We start from the raw sequence: 21,869 nt of genomic DNA on the forward strand, positions 1-21,869 counted from the left end.
CATGAAATTAAGTGCAAAGCCAGCACCAAGGTTGGGAAGGAGAAACACAGATTTGGGCCGGGTGAGTGGAGAGGAGTCCTAATCAGAAATTATTTCATTAATAAATAAAGAAATTTGAAATTATAGAATCCATACTATGTAGAGATGGGTTCATAAACAGTAGAGCATGGAAAATCTGAAGGAATAGGAAGGTCACAGTGGACTGGAGATGATCAGGTAAAGGAACAGATGACATGAAGAAGTAGGAGGGAAGGACAATGCAGCATATTTTGGAGATCAAATCAAGGAGCTGGAACAATTAGGAATGCTAAGGCATTAAGTCGTACGTTCATCTATTAAACAACTACAGTGACTCTGAAATCTAATGGAGTCATACTCCCTAGTGAGTGCAAGAGTATGAGAATGAGCTTGAGAACTAGTCCTTCTTCTAGGGATGAGGATGGAGAGAATGGGGTAGTGTGTAGTTCTCACCCTAAGTATGTTTCCTACAGGACACTATAGGTATTGAACAGCAGCGTTAGATGTGAAAACAAATTTATTATCCAGATGGATTTTTCCCGAGTTAAAGGACTTTTATATCATGTTAAAGAATCAAAATATATGTCACTTTAGGCATTTATTTAAAGAGTGATAGAAATTCAGATGTAGGAATTTACTCAGGTTTTCTTCTGGGTAGAAAGTTTTGGTTTCCCTTTGTTGATCATTTTTCCTCCTGTGTTTTGAAGAGATGAAATAAGATATTCTGTGATACTGAGTAAAAAACAAAATACCCAAAATGAGTTTTATTTTTACTTCAGTGATCACAACCTGGATTGACAGTGAAGAAACAGATTATAGGTTTTTAACCTTATATCTTCTTATCTTTTGTGAGTTACACCATTATGTTCTTTCACAATAAAATACTTCCACATATTAACATGCTTAAAAGTATACCTTTAAGTTGGTAGAAATTGTAATTATATATTGTTGAATGGATTTGTAGAAGAGCAGCAGTTTGAATGGAACATGTGTACATTCGATAATCCTTAGAGCAGAAAAGATTGTAGACTGCACTTTACTCCCTTTCTTGGTGGTATCTTGAATTCTTTAAAAAGTGATAGAAGTTTTCCTGATTTGCATAATTTAAGCTAAAGTCCTATGTTTTAAAGTCAATTGTAAGTTTATTATAATATCCTTAACTTTGGTGCCTAGATTGGACAATATGAATACAAGTTCATAGCTGTATATTTAATTTCCTCTTTGGTATCTTGACTATTTGAAAGAGGATTATTTTACAGTTTCATGAAATTTTATTTTAAAACTGGCATGTGATCTTTTATTTGGGTATTGTTTAGGGACTGTCCTTAAGCTAAAACTTTCCTTGTTCATTCAATATCCAGTCAGATAGCAATCATAATTTCCTTTTAAAATAAAAGGGTCGAGAAGAATAAAACAAATAAAAGCTTTCATCTATTTAAAAAATATCATATCATTTTGCCCTGATTGGTTTCTGTTCTTCAATAAAAATTCCAGCTCATTTATTGTCATAGCTTTTACTCTGGTTTGAGGGAATGTATCTTGATTCTGTGATTACTCTCCTAATTATCAAGCTCAATATGAAGGACACATGCATATCATAATCATCTTTAATTATTACCTTCTCTCTATAAAGTAAAAACAGATGTTTATTTTTCTTTTGTCAGAATAATTGCCAAATTTACCTACATCTCTAAGGTAAAACTCACTCTAAAGTTACCTATTCATTCACCTTCTGATTTGGTGAATATTGGTTGGGCACCAATACAGTGAAGTACTGGGGACACAAATAAGATCATTCACACACATGCACATATATACACAAAGCTTATGCCAAAGTAATCAGAGTCTAGAAGTGGAGATAAACTTGAACACTATGCTATTTAAAAAAAAAAAATACTGTCTATAACAGCAGAGGTGGGTTTAAGACATAGTGACAGCACAAATGAGGGAAATGATTACCTTAGCCTACAGCAATCAAGAAATCTTGGCAGAGGGCATAATGATTAATCTGAAGCTTCAAAGATGAGGAGGAATTCTCCAGAAAGGCAATTGGTTCTGGGTAGGAAGAAAGACATTCCAGGTGGAGTCAAAATTTGTGCAAAGATGTGGAATCACAAGATATGGAATGATTGAGTACTCCAAGCATTACAAAATTCTGGATTATGGTTTGTGGGAAAGGGAATTTGGGGTAATAAATTGGTTAAAAAGAAAGAAGTCATAGTGAGGACCATGTTTTTAGCATTTGGAGTTACTCTAAGTTATTCACTTAAGGGTGTTGTGCATATTTGTAATTTAGTCTATAGGAAGAATTAGAAAGGAGGATCTTAAGGTAATACCAGTTAGAGACTTATTTCAGTAAAACCAGGGAAGAAAAAAATGAGGCTCTGAACTACAAACATAGCACTTGGTGTGGAGGAAGTGATGGATGTGAAAGAAGTGAAGCTGGAAAAATTTTTAATGTAGTTATTGAATTAAATATGCAAGGAAAGAAGAAAAATTTGGGTTGACTCTCTTTTTGTATCTGGGTGGTAGGCAGAGTTGAGGAAGAGAAGAGCTAAAATAATTGAATTTAAGAAAGAATTGCCAACAAGTATTGGATTAGACATATACATACACATACGTTTCTAAGGATTCTGTCAGCATTAATATTGGAGTAACCAGGCATGCCTGGGTGTCTCAGTAGGCTAAGTGTCTGACTCTTTATATCGCTCAGGTCGTGATCTCATGGTGGTGAGATTGAACCCCATATTGGGTTCTGAACTGGATGTGGAGCCTGCTTAAGATTCTGTCTCTCTCTCTCTCCCTCTGTCCCTGACACAAGCATGTGTGCTCTCTCTCTCAAAAATATATAAACTTTTAAGAAAATTGGAGAAGTCAAGTGTATGTCAAATCTGAAAGTCAACAATGACTGAAGTATAGTGGCAGAAGACTTTTATTTAGGTAGTGGTTAAACAGGAAGGTGACGTTAGTAGAGTCAGATGACATAGCCTTGGAGCATAAGCTTTTATCAAATGTTGAGCCAAGTCTGGGCTGCTTATGTCATCTTCATCCCTGTAAAGTTTTATGCAAAAGTTAGAAGAAAATATTAAAATAATGTTTGCTTGTTGAAGGTTTTGCTTGTTGAGGCTGGCCTTTAAGATTCTTCACAACATTAAGATGCAGTATACAGGACAGCAGTAGGTCACTATGATAGTTGTTGCAAAATCACTATGACTAATGTAAGCAATATGGGCTGGATCTGAATTTTATAATCCCAACTATCAAAAAAGAAGGGAAGGGAAGGAAAGAAAAGAAAAGAGAAAGAAAGAAAGAAGAAAAGAAAGAGAAAGAAAAATATAACTTCCATAATGCATTGTGTCCAACTGGTTCAAAATTACACTTCCAAACATCTTCATTTGTCACCTTTAATGTTAAAATAATATCTGATTATCACATGACTAACCTATCTTAATTTGTTTTATATCATAATGCATTTTGATGCTCATAAACTCTCAAAAAGACTGGGTGGAAACGAGTTTTGAAAGCAAAGAGCTTGGAGTAATTTCTTGAGATGATTTTCCCTAAAGTTTTACTTCACTGGTTTAGATATTCAAGAACTGTATTTGGAGATCAGAAGTTCTCTATCTAGAAACCAAATATTCTGTCAAAAATCATTGATACTATTAATAAAAATTATTGTGGGAGCACCTGGGTGTCTCAGTTGATGAAGCAACCAGCTCCTGATTTCACCTCAGGTCAGAATCTCTGATTTTGTGAGTTCAAGCCCCTTGTTAACCTTGGCACTGAGGGGTGCAAGAGCCTGTTTGGGATTCTCTGTCCCCCTCTTTCTTTGCCCCTCCCCTGTTGGTGCTCTCTCAAAATAATTTACTTAAAAAAAGACACTGAAAAAAATGATGCACTTTATTTATTACCATTTTATTTTTATTTTTTTAAGTTTTTATTTTAATTCTAGTTAGTTAACATACAGTAGTTTCAGGAGTAGTTCAAATATAGGGATACTGAAGCACTTTAGTTGAAATGTTTCCCAGTCAGTTTGTTACTGAAGCTGTAATTCTGGGCAGGGAGCTTACAAAGAGAGGAGAATGTCATTGTTTGGCTATTATAGTAACCATGTCTGAATTCATCAGGTAGCAAATCTTGTATTTCAATTTTATATCTGGACAAGAAAGAAATGTTTACAGATTCTCATAATAAGTTCATGGAGGACCATGGGGGAGAAGAAGTGGAAAATTAGTTGGGGAGAGGGAGGAAGGCAACCCATGAGAGACTCTTGAATGCTGAGAACAAACTGAGGGCTGATGGGGGTGGGAAGAGGAGAAGGGGGGTGATGGGCATGGAGGAGGGCACTTGTTGGGGTGAGCACTGGGTGTTATATGTAAACCAACTTGACAACAAACTATTTAAGAAAAATAATAAATAAAAATAAACATGCCATTTTATTAATAAAAAACAAAGATTCTCATAATAACTCTTTTTCTTTCTACCATAATCTAAATTATTAAAAGTTGACAGGGCACATTTTCCAGGTAATTTACAGTTTTCAAATTTTGTTACCAGGTTCTGAGAAAATTGGCTAATAATAACGATAATAATAATGTCTTTAGCAAAGACAGGTTAGAAGTAAAACTTGTCTCATTTGATTATTTCTCAGACGTAGGCTTAAAATTCAGGTAAAAACTTTTTATTATGAAAGCTTCTAAAGTATTCTCAGCATTAAAATGTTTTTCTGCACTGTTTTCCCCAAGTACCTATGTAATTACTAATATACACAATAACACATAAAGGGACAAGAAAAATAAAGTCCTTATCATTTTTAATGGCTAGATTCTGGATTTTTTTTTTTTTTTTTTTTTTTGCCAAAGAAGAACATTTAATAGTTAATAGCAACTTAGTTCTTCTCGATTCTCTAGCCAAAACCCTTGTAGTCTTCCTTGCCTTCTCTTTGTCTTCCCCCACTCATTTGGTTGAACCTACCTTCAAATATATCTGCAATTCCAGGGGCTCCTGAGTGACTCAGTCAGTTAAACATCCAATTCCCTCACAGCTCATGGGATCAAGCCCCACACAAAGCTCTGTGCTGACAGTGTGAAACTGCTTGGGATTCTCTTTGTCCCTCTCTCTGCCCCTGCCCTCTCCCAAAATAAATAAATTTAAAAAAACATTAGAAATATGCATATCCAGAATTCCATAATTTCTCAACTACCTTTTCTGCCAATATCAAGTCTAATCCACATTAGCTTTTGTCTTAGATTACCAAGAAGTCTTATTGCTTCTTCTTTAAATATATTCAACACAGCAGAAGTCATATACATATACATTTATATATTTTTTGGTAGTATCAGTGTGTGTGTGTGTGTGTGTGTGTGTGTGTGTATTTTGTAGTGTCAGTCAGATCATGATGTCATCTATCTGCTCCAAACTTCCCATTGCTCTCCTTCATCACCTATGAAGCCAGGGTCTCTTAAACTGTTGTGAGCATCAGAATTCACTGGAGGGCTGGTTTTAAGACAGATGGCTGGACCCTATACCCTGGAGGTTCTGATTTTGTAGGTTTGGAGTGGGGGCGTGGAAATTTGTATTTCAAACAAATTCCCAGGTGATGAATGTTCTTCCAAAGTAATGTTTCTGCTGCTAATCCAGGGGCTACTTTTTGAAATTCTTTACCATGACCTATAGGGTCTTACATGATTGATACTATGACCTCTAATATTACTACCTACTTGATTGTCCATAGCACATTAGGCTGTAACCGCATCTCCAATCACAAACCTGCCTCAGGGCTTTTGCTGTTGCTTTTTCCATGCCTGAGATACATCTCCAGTTACCCACATGGCTAATTTTCACACACCCTTCAGGTCTTTACTCCAATATCTCCTCAAGATAGGCTTCCCTGGGCACCCCATGTAAATACTCAAATCTCTTTCTACCCCACAATCCTCCTGACATTTTCTATTTATGCTTTAAGTTTTCTCTTTGGCACTTGTTATTTTCTAACATACTAATATACTTACTTACCTTGTATATGTTCACCTCCCTGAGTATTTTTCATTGCTGTTTCTCCGATGCCTAACATATTGTTGGGCGTATAGTAAGCACTCTATCTATATATATTGATTGAATAACAAATGAGAAAATCAAGAGAACACATCAAAGAGAATGGGCACATTCAATTGATATTGCTTTGTGGAAATATGGGAAATAATTTGATGATATTACTTGCTAAACAACTTAAGTTGTTTTCTAGAATTGGTGACAATGTTCTTATACTGCAAAGCTAATATAATCTGAACTAGTTAATCTTATAAATGTAGATGTTTTCTGGGTAGGTGATCAGCTCAGAAAAAGAATGAATAATATGTATTTGCTGATTATTTAATATATTCTAGATACAATGCTAAGTGCTTTATCTGTATGATTTCATCCATTCCCCATAACTGCCCCTCAAAGAATTTATTTATTAATATTTTATAGATGAAGAAATAATGTAAATAACTTTCCCAAGCCTATGCAATCAACCAGTGGCCTTCAAGTACTCACACCAAGTTCTGCCTCTCTCTAAAGCCCACTACACTGTACTTCAGTCTGAAAATAGAATGTATTTCCAATATCACCAACATCACTGGTGGGAGGGTATGGAATGAGATACATAGGGTCCAGAAATGCTATTTCATGTTTATTTTAAAAGGACCTGTCATGTATATACTAGGGAAGAGAAGACTCAATAATATCACATGTCTTTAAATACTTGAAAGGATTTCATGTGGTAAATGGAAAATAAATGTGTTCAGCTGCAGAATGAAGAATTAATAGCAAAAGGTAGCTATTATAGAATACAACATGGGGGCACCTGGGTGGCTCAGTTGGCTGAGCATCTGACTCTTAATTTCAGCTCAGGTCATGATCCCAGGGTCATGGGAGCATCTGGCTCTGCTCTGGATGGGAGCCTGCTTAAGATTCTCTCTCTCTCTCTCTCTCTCTCTCTCTCTCCTTCTCCCTTGCTCACACTCTCTAAAACACACACACACACACACACACACACACACACAGAATAGAAAATGATTAGTCTTTGCAAAGACTATTTTGGTCATTTGTCTGTTTGGTTACAAAACAAGTGGCTATGTTCTTATGAGATTGAGCCACCCTTCCCTAGAAGTGTTGAAACAAAGCTAGATAAGCAAACCATAAAGACATTTTAAATCCAATTCATTTATTTGAGGAAGGAGGATTAGTAATGATAGCTGTAAAATTTTCTCTAGCTCACATGGTCTTTGAGTCAAGAGAAATCTTTGCATTCTATGAATAAAGTGACTCATCAGTTCACCCAACACACTCAATTCAGCATAAATAAAATTCATCTGTTTTTTAATTGAATTGCTACTGTTCACTTAACCTCCTAATTCACAAAGAACCAAAAACAAAACAAACAAAAAAAAGACAACAAAAAAAGCCAAAACCGTCAGACAAAAATGTCCTCAAGTTGCTTCCTCCTTTTGTTCATCATATACCTATATATATAGTCCTACATATTCATTTCTCTTTCTTTTCTCCGTGTAAAGATTTCCCCTCCTTGTATTGAAACCAAATGTGCTACTGTTGTTCTAGATCTGACCTCTCCTACCTTCTCTAATGGATCTTGTCTCCAGTCTGCACCTTCATCTTCTCCCTCTTTGTTTAGTTTTTCCCTTTAGTACATACACATGTTTGAGTCCTTCTGAATTCAACTACTTCAAAATCACATGTCTTCTCTTGCATTTCTCTAAATATTTTTTAATTTTTTTTAAGGTCAAGCTCTTGGAAGAAGTCTAGACTCTGTCCCTAACTCTTTCACTTCAATGTACTCACAAACCCACTGAAATACGATTTCCACCCTTATCACTTTTCAAAGGAAGGCTACCTATAACCTGAGGTAATCTTGTATGTTTTTATTTCAAAGCCCCCCAAGACCACCCGCACAGTCAGCAATTCACTAGAAAGACTTGCATGGATAAGCATATACCTGGGCTCATAGATAACATTTATTACAATGATAGAGTAAGGTTCTACAGACAGAACAGTAAGGGGGAAAAGACAAGTACAGTTGGGAAGAATCCATGCTAAGGTTTCTGATGTTTTCACCTTCTCAGGAGAAGTCACAGTGCACTCTCCAGTAGTGATAGTTCAGCCACATGTGTGTAGTGTTTATGCCTAGGGAAGCCAATCTGAGACTCAAAGTTTAAGGGTTTTATTGAGGGCTGGTCATGTAGGCATTCTCTGCCTAGCAACTACCAAAATTCCATATTCCCACTAAGAAAGCTGATGTTGACCATTAACACATTGTATGAATGGTTTCAACAGAGCAAAACCACCTCATCAGAGAATGATTGATTCAAAAGCCAAGTTCCCAGATACCAGCAAAGAGCCAACCTTATAATCAGGGTTTTCTCTGGCCTGCTGTGTTACTTCTTTCCTGCACACTTCTCATAACTCCAAATACTCTCAGTTTCCAGATGAATCCCATATCACTCTCTGTGTCTCAGCTATGCTCTTCAGCTAAACTTACATGCCCATATGCCTACTAAGCATTACCATTAAAACGTCCCCCAAGAACCTCTGATGCAACTTATGCATATCTAAATTTTTTATCTCTGTACTTAGCTCTTTCAAATAATCCCCCAGTACTCTCTGCCTTAGTGAATGACCTCAATATCCTCTGGTTCCTACAGCAAAAAAAGCTGGTAGACATCCTAGATTGTTCCATCTCCCTCATCCAGCACAACTAAGTTGATCTGTCCATCAGATAGGTTCTACCTCTTCAATTTCCATATAACCTGACCTCTTCCTTTTATTTTCATGCCACTGCCTTCATTTATGTTCTGTACTCTCCTGAATCATCATTTGTTACCTAATGTTACCTAATTACCTCTAGTAATCCTCTCAATGTTCTGCCTGACTCCTGAACAGACCTCTGCAAGTTCATTCTCATTACTAGTCAGATCTTAAACATGTTACTTAGCCTTTCTGAATCTCATATTCCATGTATGTAAAGTGGGAATACTAATAGCCCCGTTCTCATAAGATTGTTGTGCAGAGTAATTGAGATAGTAAATGTAAAATGCTTAGCACATAGTAAATGTAAATAAACATGAGTATTAAATATTAATGTTTTTACCATGATATTTTAAAAAGCATTAAAGGGGACAATATGATCTTGTTACACCACTGAGTATTACCAGTGGCTTAAAAAGACCTTCAGGATACAGTCAGAAACTCCTTACCATGGCACTTTTCCTGTCATAATTTGACACTTGGTCTCTTAGCTACAGTCCCAGTGAGCCACTTAAGAAGTTTCAAGTAGGTCAAACTTTGCCTTTTCTCTCTCTTAAGCCCTTCTAAATCCTGGTCCTTTCCTGAAATTCTTTTACCCTATTCGTCACCTCCCCTGACCATTTTTTTAAATCTCAACTCTCTCATCCAAAAAGATTAAACCTCAAACATTAAGTCTTTAGGAAGGTTTTTCTAATCTCCCCAGTCTGAGTGCTTTTTATAAGTATTCCCACTACAAACTTTGACTACTTCTGGATATACATATTACACATTATTATAACTACCTGCTCAATTGTTTATCTTCACAGTTAAACCTGAGGCTTTTGAAGATAGAAACTGTATTTGATTCATCATTATGTCTTTCCCTTAGTCTGGGACCTGGTATAAGGAAAATGTTTGATAAATACTTTCTGAGCCAATAAAATCAAATGACAGGGATATAACCATAGGAACAGCTTCTAAGTTTAGCAGGACATGCAGTGGCTCATATTGGAAGAATCTAAATTACAAAAGAAATGTGTTTTACACACAATGTAACTTTACTTATCTAAATAGCTGAATTTTGGGGTTAGTCCTTTAGAAAATTGAAATTGTCTCGGGTAAGTCAAATGAAGAAAACTATTTTCTTGAGCAAGATTTTGCTGAATAGCCTAGAATGGTGAGTTTTGTATTTCCTGCCCCAACCCCTAAACCCTGTTTGAGTACTCCCATCAGCATGGGCACAAATCATCTTACCTGTTGCAGAGGCAATAAAGATAGAATCTGCATCAATACCTATCCTTGAACTGGTCTGGTTTTCTCCCAAGCCTTTTAAGATGACAGTAGTAACCCAAAAATGATTTTGCAGAGGAGGAGGAATAATTTGGTGAAAGAGGCAGTGAGTTATCCCTGGACCTGTTACCACTCAAGGGTGGAGAGAAAGATGGGAAGATACAGGCGCACTTCTAAAAGTTCAACTACGAGTCATGGTATTAGAGAACTATCTGCCATTGTCTGACGTTGCATTTTGGCATACACAGAAAAGGAATTGAATTGATCTTTGAATAAACTGGCTTATATGCAACAAATGTTATTTTGTAATCCACCACATAGAACAGGTCAGTTAACAATTGACTCAAAAATCTCTCAAGAGTCATACTTCCAACCCAGTTTGGTCATCTCAATACCTGTGTTCTCTGTTGTACTGTGCTCCAGCACACCTATGGGTCAAGTGTAGCAGATGGTGTGATTTCAAAACCTGGTCCTCATTCCCCAATCTCCTAGGAGTGTTGGCTGCATTATGCTCTCCCTTTCTGTGAATTGTCCTCCAATGAAGGAAGGTGCCTGGCCTTTGATAGTCCCTGGCTGAGTGTAGCCTTTTTCCACTGACTGATCAAGGAGTTTATATACAAAGACCTGGACCCTTGTTTCAATTCAGGACAACTCTGAATGTTTATTCTCAGCTCAGAGTGCCCAGTGAATTGATTGAAGCTTTTGTAGCACTACAATTTGCAGAATTTCTTTTGCATAATAATGTTTTTCTCACTTGTAGCTGTTGTTCCCTTGAGTGTACTTTCACTGCACTGACCAAAGACAGGTTACTTTCTTTATGTAATACAATACCCCAGAGATCTAAATTCCATGGAGAACGCTTAGGGAAATAATAGAATGGAAATTTCTGCAGTATTTACTCTTTGCTACTCCATCTTTATCTAGCAGATCAGGCAATAAAGATGAGTAAGTAATTGAACCTAAATGACTTGTACTTTGGAAACTACAATGATGAGAAAACAACTTAATCTTTTGTGAATAAAACATAATAGGTAACAATTCTAAGGAAAGAAGTTTAGTACAGCTGATTTGTTTAAGTTGCTCGTATGTAATACATGGCATTTTTATTACATTTTTGCTGTATTGTTAAGCCACTCTTTTGATGACAGTTATTAAAAATCACAATCACTATTGAATTTTTATTATTTGTTTTCCCTACTAGACACTCCATTAATCATGTTGTGTTTTCCTTGGTTTATCTTGTTCTTCCTAATGTATTCATGAAATTTTATATTAATCATAGAGATCAGAAACTTTGAGAACTGAAAGAGTTCTTGAAATCCATTGTCCCCAAACATCTTACTTTGTGAATGAGAAAGAGAGCTTTGGAGAGATTTTGAAGACTGACATGACATGAAGCCTGCCTACTTTCTTTCCCCTTTCCCATTATGATCCAACTACACTGGTTACTGGAATCTGCCAAGCATCTTCTCTCCTCATTGCACTCTCTCTATCTGAAATGCTGAACTCACAGAAGCTGTTATTGGCCATTCAACTAAAGAGCCACTTAGTCATTTGCTATTTCATGAAGCCTGTTTTCATTCTGAGATTTCTTTTAGGTGTGTGTTGATTTGCTTCCTTACCGTCTGTTCCTCACTTCACCACCCCTCACTCCATGATATAAGCTCCATGAGAATCCTCCTAACCTAGCCATGTGTCTGATAGAGGAATAAATATTTGTGGGACAATATTGATTAGCCTACTGGCCCCATACCTGGATGCAGTCATAGCTGAACATTAACCCAAATCTCTTAATTCTCAGTTCATTGTTTTGGCTTCTTCAACATGTTACATAGAGAGAATTTATTCCAATTTATGCATTTTTTGTGCACAAGTCATTCTGCTAGTCATTGTGGGGAATTTGGACATTAAGATACTGTCTCAGCCATGTCTACTGACTTTTATTTTATTTATTGAAATTCTTTTTGCTTTTTAGCTCATCTGAATCTGTTCTGTATACTTTGCTCTTTCCTGATATTTAGCCCCATTTCTTCTTTTGTTTCACTTCATTTCACTTTATTGATGAAAAAGCTGATTTTATCTTTATACAACATATACTTCTCTTGCATTCATAAAAGTACTCTAAGGTCTTACACCACAGGTACCTGATGCTGAATAATTAGGGATGGAGTGTTGAGTTTATCTACAGAGGGCCATATCACTACTGCTCTTATTTTCCTTACTATTGTTTTAGCTAACTATTTATATGGAAAAGGCTGTATTTAAGCTGACCATCTATTAGCAGAATAGGTAAATATAACAAAACTTCCATATGTTAGAAAACTCAAAAGCTACAAGGCAGAAATTTAATCAATTCTTAGTCCAGGTTCATAAATGACAAACATAAATGTTAAAATGGCAAAAATATAGAGCACTGTGTCTCTTAGTTCATTGTTCTCACTCAACAAATTAAACCTACCAATGTGAAAATGCCAAATGCCCATTGAGCCATTTCCAAGTTAATAACATTCTGTATGAATCCATTTGGATTTTTCCCCCAATCTGGCACATTTAATATCATTTCAAACCCCGTTGGTTTGATTATAAACGAAATGCAGTGGCATTTCCAGGGTGCACACTCCACAAAATGGATCCAATTACCAAATTTGCAAAAAGTGTTTCAGCATGAAATAACTTGCCCACCATAATATCACAAATGGATTTAAAATGAGGGAGATGATTTTTGTGTCTGTGAGCCCATGCATCTTTCCTTTGCTTTTCAATTTATTTGTTCTAGGATTTTGTAGCCAGAAGTGTGTCAAACGGTCACAGGTGGAAAGTATAAATAGCGGTTCATCATGTCTTATATATGCAAATTTTCAGACTGTAAATAATTTACTTTGCTAAGTATGTTCTGTGTATGTTCTTGTATGTTCCAAGTTATGTTCTGTGGAACACTACTACTATAAGGTATTTTTAGATACTTAATGAGAAAACAGGTTTTTTTGGGAGTAATAAGTTAGGGAGGTGTTGCACATATTTCTCCCTTGAAAATCTACTCTGAACTTTAGCATACTAAAGACTTTGGGAATTTCTACAAGCAAGAAACCCTTGCTGAGATATCTCTTCCTAAGATTGGTTTTTTACTATTATTATTTTTTAAATCACCTTTCAGTCTAAGTCCTAGAAACAGAGAATAGAAAAGTGGTTGTCAGGAGCTTGGAAGCAGGGGAAATAGAGGTTGATAAAAGTGTACAAACTTTTACCTATAAAGTGAATGACGTCTGATCTAATGCATAACATGGTGACTACAACTCATAACACTGTATTTTGTAATTGAAATTTGCTAAGGGAATAGAACCTAAATGTTCGTGAAAAGAAAAGGTAAATTTGTGAGTATTAACTCTATCAGAGGGAATCATTTTCGCAATGAAAACATATATCAAATCATCACATAGTATACTTTAAATATATTGCAATTTTATTTGCCAATTATAACTCAATAAATCTGGGAGGAAATCAGCACTTTTTATTTCTCAGGAATCAAATACAATGAAGAAAATAGAAATCACTGTAACCATTTCGAATGAAGGTAGTAGATTACAAAGATATTATTTTTAAAAATTTTTATTTATTTCTGAGAGAGAGAGGATCACTATATATATACATATATGTGTATATATATAATTTTTATTTATTTCTGAGAGAGAGGATCACTATATATATATATATATATATATAATTGTTTTTATTTCTGAGAGAGAGAGAGGATCACAAAGAAATTATTGCACAAGGGATAGAAAAGCTAGTAAATCTCACATGGTACAGTAAGGCACTCCAGGAGTTAGCAATGCCAGAAAGCTATTAGCACCTCTAGGTGGGTGACATCATGGGACTCAGGATCTGGGACTAGCAGATAAAATCCAGAAGCTGGGTTGACTTTTCTGTAGATCTAGGACCATGAAAAGACTGTCCTATGAAAGCCTGCAACAGAAAAGTTCCAGTTGATGCTGGAAATGCTACTCTCCTGAGCTCAAAGTCTGAAAGTATTTTGGCTTTCCCTTTCTAGCACATTCCAGTCCTTACCAGATCTTCCATTGGTACATCACAGCCAGAAACCTATTGGCAGGCATATCTGGGAAATACAGTTCTTTGTGTTGTAGAGTAGATTATGAGAAGGATGAAGTGAATCTAAAGGAAAACAGGTAAGGGACTAGCATGAGGTATTTTAGATCCCAACTGGAAAATGCTGATTCAGGTTCCAATCATTAGTTGGTAATGTAAACAACTTCCCATTAAGATATTATAATTCCATGAGCAAGGCACAACCAATTTTCTAATTTTGGGGGTATATATTTACATTTATGTATATGAGGGTTCTCCAGAGAAACAGAACTAATTGGATACAACTATCAATCCATATCTCTAGCTATCCCCCCTTTTCTATTTTTCTCTTTCAATTCTCTCTCTCTCTCTCTCTTTCTCTCTCTCTCTCTCATATCTCTAGCTCCCCATCCATCTATTGAAGAGAATGAGATCATTATACAAGAACTGGCTCATACTGTTAGGAGGCTGAGAAGTCCCACTACCTGTTGTGGTTTGCAAGCTAGAGATCCAGGAAAGCCTGTTGTGAATTTCCAGCACTGGAGAACTGCAGAACTGTTAGTGTAGATTCCAATCTGAATCTAAAAGCCAGAAAACCAAGAGTTCTAAAGGCAGAAGGTTGATGTTCCAACTCAAATAGCCAGAGAATAAATTCAACCTTCCTCCACTTTTTCCTGTTCAGGCCCTGAATGAATTAGATAATTCCCACCCACATTGGGTGGGAATATATATATATATATATATATTATTATTATTATAATCTCCACATTGGAGATTAGCTTTATTCCCTTAACCAATTAAATACTAATCTCTTTTGGAAACACTCTCTAGACATACCAGAAAGAACATTTGACCAGGTATCTGGGCGTCCTATAGCTGACACATAAAATTCACCACCACGCTGTCATGTTTGTTTGAAAATATAAAAATGGTTCATGAGTACCCTTGAAGTTTGGATAAAATGTATCAGGATCAACCAAAAAAGAATAACGTTTATTTACATGCTATTTTGGAAAACTTTCTGGCTAACCAAAATAGGAAGTTTATCTTTTAAGTTGCCATTTCATGAAGTTCACTCAATAATAGAGAGTAATGCTTGTTTTGCAGTGGTTGTTTACAAGTGTGCCTCTCTAAATGCTTGTCCAGCATGAGTAGCTCCTCCCTTGGATCCAAATTATAGCCAGATGGACAGTTATGTCTACCTGGTATAAGTGTGTCTGATTTATAATACCTGAAATTGCGTGATAATTTAGACTAATGCTAGCAACACCAAGAATAAGATGTGAGAAACTGAACAGTATTATTGATAAATTACTTACAGATTTACTTAACAAGCAACTTAGACACTTGGAGCCATTAGCAATATGGAGGCCATCTGTGTGATCTTGTTTACATTCCAATCTCTTCTCACCAAGGCTTTGTAAACACATTTCCTCCTTCCTTAGTCTCAAGTATCTTTTCCTTCAGTGCCATCTAACCACTGATATTTACTGAAAACTTACTATATGCCAGGCCCAATACATTCCAGAACTTTTATATTTTTAATTCATTTAAAAACCCTTGAGGTAAGAATTATTATCCCTTGTTCACAGATAAAATAAGGCTCAAAATAGTTGTCTCACAGCACAACAATGAAAGATCTTGTATTTGAACCCATCCCCTTTTATACTAAGTGTTAAATCACTGTTGGGACTCTCAGAAATCCTCTTCATACTCCTGATATGTTATTAACTCTTTGTTTACTGATTGGAAAACCAATTTGGAAGTACCCACTCTATGCCAGTCTTGCTGAATGTATAATGATTTTCATTTTGGAGATACTCAAGTTTTGGTTCTATTTTACTATATGCCGTGGACTCTTTTCAAGACTCTTCTTAGGGATGCCTGGGTGGCTCAGTCAGTTAAGCATCCAACTTTGGCTCAGGTCATGATCCCACAGTTCACAACTTTGAGCCCTGTGTCAGGTTCTGTGCTGATATCTTGGAGCCTGGATTCTGCTTGATATTCTCTGTCTCCCTCTCTCTGCCTCTCCCCTGCTCATACTACATCTCTGTTTCTCTAAAAAATAAACATTAAAAAAATTTTTTTTGAGATTTTATTATTTGAGGTGGGGGAGAATTTTTAGGTTCACAGCAAAATTGCAGAGAAGGTACAAAGATTTTGTAGAGATTTCCCACTACCTCTCAGATACATATACATGCAGATAGCCTCCCCCGTCATCAGCATTCCTCAACATAGTGGTATATTTGTTAAAATAGATGAACCTACATTTGTACATCACAGTTAGTAGTATACATTAAAGTTTATTCTGTTATACATTCTGTGGGTTTGGACAAATGTATAATGACATGTATCCATCATAATAGTGTCACAGAAAGTATTTTCACTGCCCAAAAAGCCTCCATGTGCCACCTATTCACCTCTCTCCCCCATCATCTCCAATGCTTTGAACTTATACAGGTTACAATATCCAGTGCTATGTTTTTTTTTTCCTTTCTAGACCATTTCTTTTATTGCATTAATGTGTTATATTTAAATATATGCTTCCTATGACCATCTGTTCTCCCCCCAAACCTCAAGCAGCCAATTAACACCCAATCACTCAACAGCAGAGTTTGGATTTCCCAATTTTCTATGGGGTTTTAAGTTTCAAGGATTCAGGATAAGTAGTCACTAGTCTTGTTAGATATTTTTGACCAGCATGGCTAGATTGGCCATATAATTGAAGTGGCACATAGTGATCATTCAAGTCTCATAGTCAATAGATGCTTAAGCTGATGATTTAATCTTTCACATCTCAACAACTTCACTGTCTGCATTGATTGTGTCCCATCCTAGGCATTTTCTACATGTTACCTGATTTAATACTTCTAACAGTAATCCAATGTAGATATTATCATTTCCTTCTCATAATGACAAAAGGAGTCTAAACTTGTTGCTACTATGTGATTGTCATTTGCTCAGTTTAAAAACCTTGCAGTCAACCTTAAGTCCTTTCTGTCTCATATACATCCAATCCAATGGCAAACCCCACTGTTTCTACTCTCAGAAATAAATCTAAAATCATAATAGTTCTCATCATCTTCATGTCTACCTCTGTGTTCCACACTGCTATTACCTCTTTCCTGAATTATGAAAGCAGTCTCCTAAAGATTATGTTTTCTTCCCACTTCCCTCACCTCTTCTCTGAAACTCTACCATTAATCCCCCATCAATTCTAGCTCTTCACTCTACATTACAAAAATAATTTTTAAAAAAAATTTGTTAATGTTTTATTTATTTTTTGAGAGAGAGGGACAGGGTATGAGCAGAGCAGGCAAAGGGCAGAGCGAGAGGGAGACACAGAATCTGAAGCAAGATCCAGGATCTGAGCTGTCAGCACAGAACCCAATGCAGGGCTTGAACTCATGAACCAGGAGATCATGATCTGAGCCACAGTCAGATGCTTAATTGACTGAGCCACCCAGGAGTCCCTACAAAAATAATCTCTAATACATATAAGTCAGACAATGACATTACTCTTATTCAGGCTCTGCAATGCTTCAATGACTCTCTCTCTCAATCTTTCTCTCTCTCTCTCAGAGTAAGAGCCAAAGTTCTTACATGATTTGTCTCTATGTCATTGTATGGCTTCCATTTCTTCCTACCACTCTACATTGGCTTCCTAGTAACTATCTGAATTCACCAAGCTAATCAGAGCCTTTCAACTTGTTCTTTTTGCCTCTTATGAATGTGTCTGAAATGCTATGTAATAATTTGTTGGTTGTGATTAATTCTGGTGGTGGGAGGTTATAGAAACAGATTTTAATCTTAATTTATATAATTATAAATTTAAAAGCCGTATATTTAGTGGTGACTAAATTATTTTTATGTATTTTATATATTTACAATATAGGAAAGCTATAAAATAATTATACATGACACTAGCAGTCACATAAGAATATGAAAATTCATACAGATGTGTAAGAGCTACCCCCTCAAAACTGAAAATAACATGAACATCACAAAGATGGTATGTGTCTTATTAAATCAGTTAATAAGCTATGCATGTAATGTATAACTGAAAGGCACATGACAGTGGTTGTTACCTTTGACTACATAGAATCACCTGGGAAGAGTTTAAAAATCCCAGTACCTACACTCTACCCCAGACAAATTATGTATGCATCTGTGAGAGTGAGGCTGAAGTACCAGTTTTTACTGACGGTTGAGTCCTATATTCAGCCAAAGTTAAAAACCACTGATATAAGAGGAAAAGCTAGAGATGTGGTGAGTGAGGATGGAAAGGAGCAACTTAACTAGAGCATAAATGATTAGGATTTAGTGTTGACAAGATAAGGAAAACAGTAGGGAAAGGGATTAGGAGGCAAAAAAACAAAAGATTTGTTTTGGGGCTCCTGGGATGATCCATTTGGTTACACTGCATAACTTGCATAAGGGAGACTTGAAGAGCAAGTTACTATAAAACACTTCCAATGCCAACATAAGGAGCCCCAAAACTAACCTATAGATAACTAAGGAGTAATTTGATTACACCAACTTCTAGTGGGTAGTGTAGGATGAAGTAAGAGGAGAATATGCATGCATCTTAGAAATAAAACAGGAATTGATTGCAATTGTCCTAATAGGGGGAGTGAAGATTTGAATGAGTACAGAGAAAATCAAAATGACTGATTGTGCAGTAACGAACTAAGATGAAAACGTCAAATCTCCACTTTACTCCCAGCTAGGTAGACACTGTTTAAGAACAACTTTCAGATGAATATCTCATTTACAAGGTAAAGTCTCTGCATCTGGGTATTTAAAGCTATATGGGCCTACTTTGAGTTGACATCATAGCACGTCACCTAGGGAAATGTAGATTTTGCAATTTAATGGTGGGTAGGCCAACCAGTTAATTCAGGACAAGAACTCCACAGAGGAATTACCACAGAGAAGGTACACTTCCTTGCTAAGTACTTGTAATTTGTTCTTGGAAAGCTTTATCAAAACAGCCCTCAGCTTTTAATGTAAGGATTTTCTCCCCTTGAAATTAGGATGGATGTATTTCTGTTATAAGTGATGTATTGATTGTGAAATCAGGGGAGAAATTACAGGGAATCTTGGAAATACACGAAAATGCTCATGAAAATTTATTTTTAACAAACCTGTATTAGCTGTCAGACTTGGCACTGATGTGCTTTTATAATATACCTATTTAAATATCAGAAAATATTGGTGATTTGTTGTTGTTATTGTAGAGTTGAGACTCTCCCAGATTAGATGAAAAAAAAGTGAATATATATGTAATGTCTGTAATATATTGCAGAGTGTGGAATGAGAAAGTAAATTACAGTGAGTAGCTTTATAGTTACTTTACATACATATCCTTAGAGTGTTCCAAAAACCAAAACTGTAAAGAAGCTGAGATTAATCCCACTTTACAGATGAAGTAATGAAGTTTAAGAAAGGCAATATTTTGTGGTCAAAGGCACAAGAAAGGCCCAAACTACACTTAAACTCAAGGATATCAAACACTAGATCTCTGTTAGACTGACTTCTTACTATTAATATTTAAATATTAAAAGCATCCTTCTTTGAATCTTGGAGGAACAATGGAAGACCTTGCAATTATCTTACATATCAATTAGATTTTAACATGATCCAACATGGAACTTTCATGTTGTTATCCCAAATAGGCATTTTAGCTTTTAAGTGATATATAATACAAAAGAAATAAGGGTTATCAAAAATTTGGATGTGATGATCCATTCTCATCCCTCCTGTTCCTTCATAGCAACTACATAACGCAGTTTATTAGATTATATCTCCATAATATATCATGGAAAAATAGGACAATATCTTGGTAATTTATAGAGATGGTAGAATAGATTTTTTTTCTCTTAATGGATAGATTGGAACCATGCAAACTTGTTCTTAGAAGAGGCTTGGAAACGATGTTCAGATGGTCTGAATAAGCTTCATGTTTCAGTGTATTACACTTCACTAAATAAAAATGGTTGTTTTATTACTATGAAGAAATCAAAACTAACACAGAAACATGGCTAAATTCATGATTAAAATATTGCTATATGAAGTACACCAGATTTAGAAAATACGTAGATAGAAGTATAGATAACCATATTTACAAAAACATATTTACATATATATGTAAATAAACTGGTATTTGAAAGTAAAATTATTAAATGAAGATGGTATTCCTTTTCTCTCTTGTTGATGTGATGGAAAGCACATGAGAATGGAAGGATGAGAAGAAGGGCTTCAGATACTGCTCTGAGATATCATTGCTATCTGACCTTGAGCAATAATTGACTTTTCCATGCCTCAGTTTACTAATCTGAAAAGCCAGGGATTTAGATTTTACACTCCATAAATTTCTACCCAGGTCTATAAATCTATGCAATTTTTCCTGGTAGTATGAATATTGTCCCTTTTTCCAAGCCCGTAGCAACATTAGGAATAAGCTGGTGTTCCAGCTGGCTGCCACAGAGGCTTGGGCAGTAAATGGAAAGAATCATAAAAGAGGATTAATTTTCAAGTCTGGATTTTCATCATGGCATTGACTGTAGACATGCTTATATGAATAGAATGGAGCTACAGAGTTCAAATATGGCCTAAGATGTTTGGATCACAGCCACTGACTCTGTTTAAAAGTACAGTTACTTAGGCCTTTAAAAATGTCTTCTTATTAAAAAAAAAATTCTACCATAAACAGATTTTATAGTTAATTTAATTAGTTTTAATAGTAAAACATCTGATAAAATTGCCAAATGATGGTATAAAAAGGAGTAAACTTCTCTGTTCCCATATATATTTCCCCTTAGTATAAAGCCAGAGAGATTTTTCAACCAAATGCCATGCATAATTACTTACAATGGGCAGTCCCCCAATTTTTGTTATTTTGTTTTACCAGACCAATCGTTGGACTGTGGTTAGTAAAGACCTCAATTATTACCACTTTTACTCATTTATTCATGGCATCGACTCCTATCTGAGCAGATAAATTGAGCAGGTTACACACTTATGATTTTCCTATCATTATGGTTCCATGAAAAGCGATTCCCTCAAATGCTTTGTCCTTGATATTATAATCCATATGGTAAATAGATCGTGCAATTAATATATTTTAAGCATATATTGGGCAAACACAGGAAAATTGTAAGACTGTAATCACATCTGGGTCTTTAAGTTGGAGGCAGGTTTTAAAAAAAAGATACTTTTTTAAAAAAAGTATATTATGCTAACAAATATTCAAAAGCTTGAAAATACAATCTTTTGGTAAGGTTGCAGGGAGATTGTCATTCTCAAACATTGCTGGTGTGAGTTCCAGATGTTATGATATTAATGCAGGGAAAGTTAGAAGTACCCAACAAAATTACCTCTGCGTTTACTTTTATTTTAAAAATTTTTTTTTACCATTTCTTCATTTTTGATAGAGCATGAGTCAGGGAGGGGCAGAGAGAGAGAGAGACAGAGAATCTGAAGCAGGCTCCAGGCTCTGGGCTGTTAGTACACAGCCTGACGCAGGGCTCAAACTCAAGGACTGCAAGATCATGACCTGAGCCAAACTCCAAAGCTTAACCGACTGAGCCATCCAAGCACCCCTGCATTTACTTTTTGACTCAGAGAATCACATCTTAAAGATACTTCTTCACAAACAAGAAAAAAAAAAAAAATATATATATATATATATA

General features: G+C 35.7%; 1 long non-coding RNA gene across 1 annotated transcript in view; it reads left to right on the top strand.

The window, feature by feature from the left end:
- The first annotated feature begins 10,978 nt into the window (after window positions 1–10,978).
- LOC120237330 overlaps window positions 10,979–21,869 on the top strand; it is an 89,401-nt gene continuing 78,510 nt past the window's right edge. The window contains exons 1-2 of the long non-coding RNA XR_005529924.1: window positions 10,979–11,037; window positions 14,141–14,276. This is a non-coding gene — a long non-coding RNA (uncharacterized LOC120237330). The remainder of the gene's footprint in view (window positions 11,038–14,140; window positions 14,277–21,869) is intronic.

This window comes from Hyaena hyaena, unplaced genomic scaffold (assembly GCF_003009895.1).
Source record: "Hyaena hyaena isolate Hyena2069 unplaced genomic scaffold, ASM300989v1 scaffold_177, whole genome shotgun sequence".
NCBI classification, from domain to species: Eukaryota; Metazoa; Chordata; class Mammalia; order Carnivora; family Hyaenidae; genus Hyaena; species Hyaena hyaena.